This window comes from Tenrec ecaudatus, chromosome 4, assembly GCF_050624435.1.
Source record: "Tenrec ecaudatus isolate mTenEca1 chromosome 4, mTenEca1.hap1, whole genome shotgun sequence".
NCBI lineage: Eukaryota > Metazoa > Chordata > Mammalia > Afrosoricida > Tenrecidae > Tenrec > Tenrec ecaudatus.
The window spans coordinates 71,549,397-71,559,519 of NC_134533.1; the positions used below are offsets into that span (position 1 = coordinate 71,549,397).

The 10,123-nt window shown below is 43.2% G+C and overlaps 1 pseudogene; it reads right to left on the minus strand.

Moving 5' to 3' along the window:
* Positions 1 to 9,270: 9,270 nt before the first annotated feature.
* On the minus strand, positions 9,271 to 9,587 carry LOC142445916 (cytochrome c pseudogene; annotated as a pseudogene).
* Between the last annotated feature and the right edge of the window lie 536 nt (positions 9,588 to 10,123).

The following is a 10,123-nucleotide window of genomic DNA, read 5'->3' on the forward strand; positions in this document are numbered from 1 at the left end:
AAATGTTTTGAGAATGATAAGGGCAACAAATGTGCAAATGTGTTTGACACAATCGATGGATGTATGGATTGTGATAAGAGTTGTATGAGCCCCCAATAAAATGATTAAAAACAAAAAATCCAAAAGAACCTACATAAATGAAAGAATGTTCAATGCTTATGGATAGAAATATTTATCATTATGAAGATGTCAATGCTTCCCAAAGCAATCTAGAAATATAATGCAATTCTGATCCAGATCCCAGTATCATTCTTTAAAGAAATTGAAAAACTTATCACTACATGTATATGGAAAGGAAAGAGATGCAGCATAAGCAAAGCATTCCTTAAGAACAGAGTAGTTTGACTTACCAATCCCTTTCCTTGGGCTAAACCATAAAGCAGGGAGAACCATAGCATGAAAGGACATATGTGTATCTATGTTCATGTAACCCTGTTCACAACAGCAAGAAGGTGGACACACCTAAATGCCCGTTAGTGGAAGAATGGATCAATGAACTTGGGTGCAGAGACACAATGGAATATTATGCATCGTTCAAGAATAAAGATGAAACTGAAGCACCTCCTGGCACAGAGAAGATTTTGCTGAGTGGAATTGGTCTATCATAAAAGGCAAAGACTGCATGAGGCTACTGTAAGAAAACAAACATATCAAATATTTTCATACCAAAAGAAACAGACTTTGATGGAAGCTGAAAGAAATGATGGCGAAGCAATAAGCTAGAGGGTGGACAGGTGTTAACTTGGGTGAAGGGAAGATAGTATTCTATAAGAGGGGAAAGAGAAAAGCCAGCACAGGGCAAGCTACTGAGAAAGTTGGCAAGTAGTTTAAGTGGTTGAATAAAAAAGTGATTCTCTCAAATGTAAACTCCACCTAATTCAGGAGCCCCGGTGGTGTAGGGGTTACTATTTTTCAAACTTATTTAAAACTCACTATGAGTCAATATTAACTCGATGGCAGTGAGTGGCAATGTCTGTCACAAATGGAACAATTCAGTGAAATAAAAAATAACGAAATAATCAAACTTTATATTAGTAGACATTTAAGTATTTGTTCATTTTTATTTTAGTTGCCATTTTGTATGTTGAATTCCATTAAAAACAACAACAACAAAGAGTGGATCTTAAACTTTTTCTTATGCACCGCCATCTAGATGATGCTGACTCATAGCGACCTCCGCACTGGTTTTCCGAGACTGTAACTGTTTACAGGAGTAGAAAACCCAGTCTTTCTCCTGCAGATCAGCTGGTGGTTTCAAACTGCTGACCAGGTGGATTCCAGCCCAATGTAGAACCACTACACCAGGCCCTTGAAAAGCTTGCCAGCTCCCAATGTGTCTACGGATACAAAATTCCTAGGGATGATCACAAGATAACTCAAGAGAAGTGATCTCTCAGCCCAGTCCTTCCCCCAAAGAGGAGGGAAGCTCCTGCAAAGGGTTTCTGACTAGAGTCAGCATGCAATTTCTGAAGCTGAAGAAAGGTAGATGCTCCAACAGACATATCCACATATGTAACTGGGAAAATGAGGGAGGGGACAGGGTTCCAAGGGGAAGCCGGAGCAGATAGAATAACAACCAGAATGAGGCTCAGGGCCAAGAAACGGGCTAAAGAGACAAAACAACAGACAAACATATACAATGGTAGGTTTCAGAGCAGATTACAAAAGTCATTGTGAGTCATGGATGGAATGCTGTTGTTTAAAAATAAACCTAGCATTTAGACAGCCCGGAGCTCTTCTGGGAAAAGAGAAGTTGGATCACATAGGGCTCTGTCCCTGATACATACAGTAGACAAATAGGTATGTGTGAGGTGGGGGTGGGGTGGGGGATAGTAACTCAAACAAGTTAGTTCTGTGGAAGGTGAACTCAGGGCACTCTCCCAGAAAGCTCCTGGGGTGAAATGGAAGGCTGCAGAAGATCTAAAAGCCCTAGGATCCGGTTTTGTGTTTTGTTTCGATCATTATTTATTTGAAGCTTTGAGCTCCTTCAGGGTAAATAGTGCATAGTTTAATCCCTGTAATCTCTACTTAGTGTGTGCCTGGCACACAGTAAATTTTTAGTAAATATTTGCAGAATGAATGAGTGATTTGGTAAGTAAATAACTCAGGTCTTACTTTCCTTAACCATAAAAGGCAATAATGGATCAAGTTGCCTCCAGGTTTCTATTGACCCCAAATTCTCAAAACTTGAGGACTGACATTTGGCTACTATCACGCTGTAAAAGGTACGTGTATGTTGTGGCATGCTGAGTCCAATCTCAACACCCAGAGCCCATCTCAAAGGCTGCTTTCTCCACAATGCTTCCCATCCCTTCCCACAACAAATTGTACCTCTGCTGATACGTATTCTGCTTTATTATTGTGAGCTGGGCTGTCACTCTTCCCTACTCCAACATTAGTCTGTGAGCCTGAGAAGACTGAGTAATAATAACCCTAAAATAGTACCTACTCTGTGCTAGGCAACTCATTTAATATCTTCACAACCCCTGAGACAAGTACTATTGTCTTTGCTTCTCAGACGAGGGAACGAAGACACGGAGTTAATAACTTGCTTATCATTAGACTCCTAGTAGTAACGGGGCCAAGATCAAGTTTTTGTTGTCAGCCTCCAGAGTCCTTGCCTTTAACCAGGACCCTCTCTGTTTCCTCTTGAGACCCCTATAACTCACATCCCACTGTTCGGCACAGAGCGAGGTGACTGAGTGAAAGGAAGCAAAGGGGTCATCAGAAAGGGCTGAGGTCCATTGGAGCACCCCTCTGCCTACATTTGCACCATTCATTTGAGCACCATTTGCCACACTGCGTAGCACTTCCCTGACATTTGGGGTCAATATTTCATGATACTCATAAAGCATTCACCCATCCCTCCATCCACTCATTCATCTGTCTGCATGAGTACCTGAGAAGGTGATAATGCCATTTTTCAGGATGGGGAAAGCATAGGGAAGATTAAATTTGGTGGGGCAGGATTGATATTCAACTGGTACATTCCAAGACTAAAGTTCCACCTGGTCTAGATGGTGAAACTCCTTTTGCTCTGAGGCCCCCTGGCACTCCAGCTGCCTGGCTTTTCCTTAGGGAGCCTCAGATCCTCCACTGTCCAGCAAAGAAAAGGTTGATTCCTAGCCCAGTGGTGGACCTTGAGGATGCTGATCTAAAATTATAGGACCTGTTAGTGTCTCTCTACCATATGTACATATATCATATGGCACATAGGCACGAGATCTAAAAGGCCCAGGATATATATTATACTACTGCTGGGGGTTGTGGAAGGAAGCAGGTGAGTCAAGGCTTTACTTTTGGAAATAAAACGTTTAAGATGGCTATGAGACACTCAAATGTAAATATCAACAGAAGCGAAATATGTGGGCAGAATAAGAGAGCTCTGGGCTAGCAAGAGACGTATTGGCTACCCATTGCCTATAAAATCAAGTTCAAAGTCCCTATTTAAAAAAAAAGAAAAACAAGCTCACAGCTTGTTCATGTCGACTCATAGTGACCCTATAGGCCAAGATGGAACTGCCCCCTGTGAGTTTCCAAGACCTGTCTTTCTCCTGTGGACCAGCTGGTAGTATTGAGCTGCTGGCCTTGCGGATGGCAACTGAATGCGAAACCACTACACCACAATGCCCCCTTGGGTTAGCATTACAGGCCTTTATCATACAGCTCCCAGTTGTCTCTCAGCTCCATCTTTTGCCACTTCCCTTCCAAGCCCCTGCTGTCTTGCTGCTTCGAGATCACTCTGTTTCTAGCACATGCTGCTATTCTCTGCCTGCAGTGCCCTTTCACCACGTTCCCTCGCCATCCTCCATCTGCAGGCCCAGAACACATCCCGTGCCTCCTCCCTGAGCCGTCCTGCTGACTCTGCCTTCCATGACGTCTCCAGAGTAGAGAGCACCTGCCTTGTTCTTTTCTGTTTCAATCCCAGCCTCCTGCTCTTTGAGATCCTGCAGGTCAGAGGTCCTAGCATGGAGCCATCTTTCAGTAAACATTGAAGGAACAGAATGGCAGGACAGAGAGCTGTCATATATATGTACTACACCTTCATTCATATTCCACAGCCACATGTTTGGATGAAATGCACTTGGTCTTCTCCAAAGACAAAGCTCCTACATGTTTAAAGACCGGATATTTTTTTGCCAACTTACCCAAGCGGTCATGCATTTTTTTGGGCTGTTTTTTTTTTTTTGCATTGAACCACAAATGGGTTTACATATCATCAACTTTTATCATATTTATAACATGAAGACAATCAAGTTTGATACATTCACTACTGATATAAACACCTAAATAGACGAAGTAGTTAAAATATATCCAAGCAGATGGCATCTGAAGGCAGCTTGTAGAAATCATGAGTTATCAGATGGTGCACGAAACACGAGTAAACTCGGGATCCGCCCACAATGTGTAAGGCAGAGACCATGTCTCCCATATTCCTACTCACTCTCTTGCAGCCTCAGAAAGACACACAATGAAAAAATACAGGCACCTGGTCAGGCAGAAAGGAATCTCAGCCTGGGCTCTTACGAGTGTGTAGCCTTAGAGAAGTTACTTAACCTTTCTGAGCCTCCACTTTTTCCAGTGTAAGAACAGGGATAACAATCCCACTGGATAAACTGATGCTTTAAATGGTGTTGCACGACCCCAGGTGCACATTGGATGCTAGATCTGCCTGATCTTACTTCCTTCTGCATTTCTCATCACCTAGCGTCCACGTCATGGTCAAGAGGCAGGAGGAGGGAGAACAGGATGGGTGTTGTGAGAGGAAGTGGTTAAATGTTGAACTAGGATCTGGTGGCTGTGGGGTCAAAGCCAGGATGGCCCTTTGGGTAGGCCAGGCACGAAGAGGGGGTTGCCTCCCTGCTTGGCAGGAAGAAGGATGTCCGGGGGCCAGGGTGACCCTTGGGCTTTGGGCCATGGGAAAGGAGTGAGACATCTGAATTAAGGAGGAAAGGCGGCTGGTGTTGCAGGATACCATACTGGCCTCTGTTGCACACGTCACTGCTTCCAGAAATAAGTACATACGTAATAAGTAGGTACAGTTGATTGTTCGTTTGTTTTAAGCCCCAATGCCAGCTTCTTGCTCCACTTTATCAAGCATGAAAGGAGCATAATAAGCAGAGAAGGGAAACCCAGAGGTGTTAGATTTTGGCTTCTGTGGGGAAATTACAAGTGAGGTCTCATGTGGTCTTTGTTTCTTTTTCTTTATGAAAAATACCTTGCATGACATGGGCACCCTGCCACTATTGGGAGAGCTGTGAGAATCCAGTTTGTTCCCAAAACACTGCTGTGAGGAGGTGAGGTCATGAGGGATCATTGTTTTTCCCTAAGGCAGTCCTGACAAAAAAAAAAGATAAAATAAATAATGTCATGAAAGAAACACTGAAATGGGGCACAGGACTCTAGCCTTGTTTTTTTCCTATGCATCCTAGCTGTGTGGCCAGGGCCACGTCTCTTTCTCTCTTTGCAGTTCACTTATTTCATCTGCAGGAAAAGCGAGAGGAGTCGCAAGGTGGCCTCGGAGGCCTCCTCTACTCTGATCTCGTACGAGTCTTTAAGATACACTTTGTTCAAACCCTTGAAAAGAACAATAGTGGGAGCTGGCAAATGCCGAGTTGGATGGTAGAACTGAATTTTCCAGAGCTAGAGGAGAATTTGCGAGGACACCTGGATGATCCAGCCAGCCAATACTGTGTGCAGGCCCTGTGTAAGGCACGATGAACCAGAAAAGGATCAGACTCAGTCCCGGCCCTTATGGAACTCTCTGTCTAGGAGACTCAGGGCTGACGTGGGAGGATAATTGAACGATGACACTACTCTGGACTGGGAGCTGGGAGAGAGCAAGGAGAAGGAAAGGTAGGGGGGCAAATGAGTGAGATCAGCTCAGTTTGAGCAAGCCAGGAAAGTCTTTCAAGGTAAAATTTTATTTGAAGAATAAGTTTGCTAGGTAGATAATGGAGAAACAGTAAACAGCACTGACACAGGATCACTCTGTGACACGGCCGTTCCAGTTGCAGGAGATCAGCTCTTCAGAGTAAGACATTCCAGGACTTTGGAAATGACTAGGCCAGAGTTTCTTCAACCTAAGTCTGTGACTCTTTGGGATTAATAGCTGTATTATTAGGAACCTGAAACTTGTCTGTAAGCATTTGAAAATGTTTTATTTAACTTCGATAATAACCCAAACAAATTGAAATGGGCATGTTCCAAATCATCTGGACGACTGTCTGTCATGACACTTAGGCATTTGCTTTTAAACTATGATCACTTGAATTTCCAATAAAAACTATGGTCATTGAGTTGATTCTGGCTCATAGCATCCCTATTGAAGAGAGTAGTGCTTGATAAGGTTTTTGAAGCTGTAAAATCTTTACAGAATTAGACTGCCTCATCTTTCTTCCATAGAACAGCTGGTGGGTTTGAACTTCCACTCTTTATATTAGCCACCCAATACTTGACCCACTACACTATAGAGACCCTTGATTCCACATAGTACTGTATTGTGACAAAACTGATCAGAAAAATAGAGAAGTGGACTTGATAAGACAATACTGCTGTGTCAAGTGAAAGTCAAGCGTGGGCCAGGTGTGCTGTGGAAATGAGGGTTTTTCCAAGAGGTCGGTGAGAGAAGCCTGGTGGGACATGGTGAGTGGCACAGTCTTAGGGCTATGCTGGGCAGACTCTAAAATTTGTGCCATCGCCATCTGGTATACCCAGGCTTTGAATCACAATCTTGAGCTTCAGCAAAAACAAACATAGTCATTTGGGAAAACAGTTTGGCTTGTTGTTGTTGTCAGGCGCCATTGAGTTGGTTCCACCTCAGAGCAACCCTGTGACAACAGAAGGCAGCATGCCCAGTCCTGTGCCAGCCTCACAATTGTTCTTATGGTTGCAACCACTGTGTCCACCCACCCCCCTGGGCACTGTCCACTTTTTCATGCCCCTCCACTTTACCCGCATGATGCTCTTCTCCAGGGACTGATCGCTCTTGATAACATGGCCAAAGTACGTGCGGTGAAGTCTTGCCATCCTCACCTCTAAGGAGCGTTCTCGCCATCCTTATTACAAGACAGTTGGTTTGTTCTTTTGGCAGTGCATATGCATCTTCAGTATTCTTCACCAGCACTCCAAGTCAAACACGTCGATGCTTTTTCAATCTTCCTAATTCCATATCCAACTTGCACAGGCATCGGAGGCAATTGAATACCATGGTTGGGGTCAAGGGCACCTTAGTTCCCAAACTAACATCTTTGCTTTTCAACACTTAAAAATAATTTTTTGTGCAATTCATCATTTGATGTCTTGACTGCTGCTTCCCTGAGCATTGATTGTGGATCCAGACAAAATGAAATGCCTGACTACTACAATCTTTTCTCGATTCATCATGATGTTATCTATTGGTAGAGTTGTGAGGATTTGGGTCTTCTTTACATTGAGTCGTAATCCACACTGAAGGCTGCAGGCTTTGAGCTTCATCAGCAAGTGCTTCAAGTCCTCCTGGCTTTCAGCCAGCAAGGTGTGTGATCTGCATACTGTAGGTTGTTAATAAGCCTTCCTCCAATCCTGATGCCGTACTCTTCTTCCTATCTTACAGCCACTCTGATCATTTCCCCAGCATACAGGCTGAATAAGCATGATGGGTCGATACGACCCTGACTTACACCTTTCCTGATTTTAAACCGGGCGATACTCCCTTGTTTTGTTCGTACAGCTGTCTCTTGACCCAAGTACAAGTTTCTCATGAGCGCAACAAGGTGTTCTGGAATTCCCATTTTTCTCAGGACCATCCACAGTTTGTTGTGATTCGCACAGTTTGGTGCCTCGGTATAGTCAATGAAACACAAGTAAACATCTTTCTGCTGTGCTCTTCTTTCAGCCGAGATCCCTCTGACATGAGCAATGCTATCCCTTGTTCCATGCTCTCTTGTGAATCTGGCCTGAACTGCTGGTAGCTTCCTGTCAATGTATTGCTGCAACCATTGTTGGGTGATGTTAAGCAAAATTTTACTTGCATGTGGTCTGAATAATGTTCCGTAACTTGAGCATTCTGTTGAGTCATCTGTCTTTGGGATGGGTACATATGTGGATCTCCTCCAGTCAGTCTTCCAAATTTCCTGGCATAGACAAGTAAGTGCTTCCAGTGCTTCATCGGCTTGTTGAAACATTTCACTTGGCATTCCATCAGTTTCTGGACCTTCAGCACCATTGGTTCTTGCTCACATGCTACCAGTTTGGCAGTTCATGTATATCCAGAAGAAATCAAGGCATGGATGCAGAAGGAAACTCATATACTAATACTTATCACAATACGTTTCATAAAGGTCAAAAGATGGACACACCCTACATGTCCAAAAATAGATGAATAAATAAGCAAAACGTGCCCTGGTGGTGTAGTGGCTAGGATCCACAAGGTTGACAGTTCAAAACCACCAGCTGCTCCACAGGAGAAAGAAGGGGCTTTCTCTTCCCATCAGGAGTGACAGTTTGGGAAGCCCATATGGACAGTTCTACCCCATCCTATAAGGTCACTATGAATCTGTATTGACTCAATGGCAGTGTTTTTTTCATATACATGAAATATTATGCAGTCATGAAGTGAAAAGTCCTATTGCATGTCACACATGGCTAGACTTTGAAAACATTGTAACAAAATAAGTCAGTTGGAAAAGGACAAATACAGTATGATCTCACTCATATGATGTAAGGTAATAAAAAGATACCAAAGACTATTATCTTTTTTGGGGGGGACAGGAAATTTTCATTAGATTAAAACATCTAGGAGCATAAAGTGGCCATTTCTACCCTATCTTCAACTCATGCATATAAATAGCCTCATGAATACAGATGGAAATGGGTGAGTCTTGCTCTATTCCATGAGGCAGTATAGAGGCTTCCAGTATTCAAATATACTCATCTAATCAGATATCTAAATCTAAATATAAAATCAATCTACAGGTTATAAGATGGCATTCACCATCTTTGTGAAGAGTGAACATTACCAATCCAACCTAGCCTCAGAAGCCCAGTCACACCTTAGGGAAAAGCAGTGATAACATTTGCTGGACAGAAATTTCTATTAATAATTTAAAAGTTTGATCAGAGTCATTTAACCACAGCCAATCTTTAATTTAATTTGACTGTTCAACCCAAATATTCTATTAGTCATTCATGATCTGATTACTGGTGTATGAGATCAGCCTAAACGTGGTACATATTAAAAGAAAAAGTCACAGGACGTTCTTACTTTATAATCAACAGGGCAGTGGCCAACTATTGCTCATTAGTAGATTTTTTAAGATAAGCTATCAAGTCTGCCTTTCTTCTTCTTTTTAATGGCAGCAGAGGTCATCCTTGTTCCAGGGATGTACTTCTTGGGCTTCACCTACTACTCCATCAGCGTGTCCTCTCCCCAGGTGATGCCTTTGCTCTCATTGGCACCTGTAAAATGAATCCAGGGCTTGACTGGTCTTCTGCCCAAACAAACATGCAGATTTGGCCCAGTCTTGTGTTTGCACGCCCCTTCCCACCATGTGGCACTGGGAACACTTCTGAAGAAAAATCTTCTCGCCCTTCTCAGTATCACCCATCGTGAATTCACGCTCTGTTGCACACCATATGACCGCAACCATCCAGAGGCCGTTGTCCCGCTCTCAAGTCCAGTGACACACGGTCCATGCCTTTGACGGTGTCTCTGCAACCACACTTGCGCCGCCTTCAACAGACCAAAGATTATTCATGCTTATGCGAGTTAGTGAGCATCGGACTGCTAACCTCAAGGGCAATGATCCAAATCCACCAGCTGCTCCTTGGAAGGAAGTTGAGGCTATCTGTCCCCATAAAGATTTACAGCCTCAGAAACCCTATACTGGGCCCTGTGAGTTGGTCAATTTGGGGGTTTGGGTTTTTAGAGTTGGGTGGGACAGTAGGAAAGGCAGTTTTGTTAGAGGGGCATTGAGTTTATATTAAGGATGGGAAAGGGTGGTATTAATGGTGGCACCGCATGAAAAATATGTTCTGTGTCATTGAATTGTAAATGTGGAAGTTGTGCTGGTGAAAGTTTTGGTGCTTATATTTTTGCCATAATAATAAAATAAAGTCCATTTGAAAAGAAAAAACCTGTCTT